The sequence below is a fragment of the Mandrillus leucophaeus genome, unplaced genomic scaffold (genome assembly GCF_000951045.1).
Source record: "Mandrillus leucophaeus isolate KB7577 unplaced genomic scaffold, Mleu.le_1.0 Scaffold29, whole genome shotgun sequence".
NCBI lineage: Eukaryota > Metazoa > Chordata > Mammalia > Primates > Cercopithecidae > Mandrillus > Mandrillus leucophaeus.
In genome coordinates, this window is record NW_012103031.1 from 3,999,061 (window position 1) to 4,001,036 (window position 1,976).

A 1,976-nucleotide genomic window follows, 5' to 3' on the forward strand; every position below is an offset into this window, starting at 1 on the left:
CAACCTTCCCCACCGCCTGACGCCTTTCATAGCCACCACGGACTCCCCACAGGGGCAAGAAGTTCCAGCCACAGGACCACTGAGACCCCTGGATTTGCCCCCAGCTCCCACCTCAGGCTCTTGCTCAAGACAGACGTCCCCTACCACCACTGCATCCCCCTCTCTGGCCACCTTTCAGGCTGGGCTGAAATACGACCTGTCCCCATGCAGGCCAGGGAACTCCTCTTTCTGTCATCCCTCAATTCCCAGTCGGTGACTCTCAGGCTGCACCTCACGGTTGGGACTTGGGAGGGGGGCCTTGCCGTACTCCAGGCCTGATGCCATGAGCTGAAGGCCCTGGCTGCCATGATAGCCAGTGGCACGGTGCAGGAGCTCAAGCTGAGGCTAAAGTGAAAGATTGCCTTCCTGATGCTCCCGCCCACCTCTGTTAGCCACCCTCCAGTGCCCTCCAGGGAGGGAAAGCTGCCCATTACCAGGCCAGTCGCTGGCTGGGCCGAGCAGCAACGTCCATGTGGGTATCTGTTTTTCTTATTCTTGCCGTTTCCTGCTCTCTCGGGGTGCACAGGCCCAGGCAGGCCATGTCCGTGGGGCAGGCTGCCAATCACCTCCCTCCTCTTTCCTCCTGCTCACATAAGCAGCAGGGTGGCAGGTGGACCAGCCGCTGACATAGGCCTGCTTGTCCTCCCTCTTTCCCTAGGCCACCTTCTGTTGGCAGGCTGGGAGCCCTTCATGGGGGAGGTGTTGGGGGCATCCTCTGTTTTCAGGGTTTTGTTTCGTTTGTTTGTTTTGAGACAGAGTCTTGCTCTGTCGCCAGGCTGGAGTGCAGTGGTGCGATCTCAGCTCACTGCAACCTCCACCTCTTGGGTTCAAGTGATTCCTCTGCCTCAGCCTCCCAAGCAGCTGGGACTACAGGCGCCCGCCACCACACCTGGCTAATTATTTTTGTATTTTAGTAGAGACGGAGTTTCACCATGTTGGCCAGGATGGTCTCGATCTCCTGACCTCGTGATCTGCCTGCCTCGGCCTCACAAAGTGCTGGGGTTACAGGCGTGAGCCACCGCACCCGGCCAGAATTGGACCCAGTTCTATACTGAGGTCTCTTTTCCCTATTGTTTCTGTTTGTTTTTGAGATAGAATCTTGCTGTGTCGTCCAGGCTGGAGTGCAGTGGGGCAATCTTGGCTCACTGTAACCTCTGCCTCCTGGGTTCAAGCAATTCTCTTGCCTCAGCCTCCCAAGTAGCTGGGATTACAGGTGTCCGCCACCACACCCAGCTAATTTTTTAATTTGTAGTAGAGATGGGGTTTTGCCATGTTGGCCAGGCTGGTCTCCAACTCCTGACCTCAAGTGATCCACCCATCTCACCCTCCCAAAGTGTTGGGATTACAGGCATGAGCCACTGTACCCAGCCTGTTTTGAGTTTTTGATGAAGTGGGGTTGGGTTCCTTTGTCTGATGTTCCTTGTGTTTCCAGCCCACCGGGTGCCCCGTGGGGAGGCAGGCGATTGGCAGAACTTATTGTATCTCGAACCCCACCCATTGTGTCAAAAAGGGGCATCAGCCCAGGGGCCGTGGCTGGCACCTGTAATCCTAGCACTCTGGGAGGCTGAGGTGGGAGAATCGCTTGAGCCCAGGAATTCGACATCAGCCTGGACAACATGACAAGACCCCATCTCTACAAAAAAATAATAAAAATAAGCCAGGCATGGTGGTGTGTGCCTGTAGTCTGAGCTGCTCGGGAGGTTGAGATGGGAGGATCCCTCGAGCCCAGGAGTTGGAGGCTGCACTGAGCTATGATTGTACCTGCACTCCAACCTGGGGAACAGAGTGAGACCCTGTCTCAAGAAAAAAAAAAAGAAAAAAAAAGGCAGCCAAAGGTAACCACCACTCACCCCCTACAAACAGGTCCCTGTTGCTACCTGATGGGGGAGTGGCCCCAGCCCAGACTCCACTTGCCAGAATTACACCATGGGTCTCAG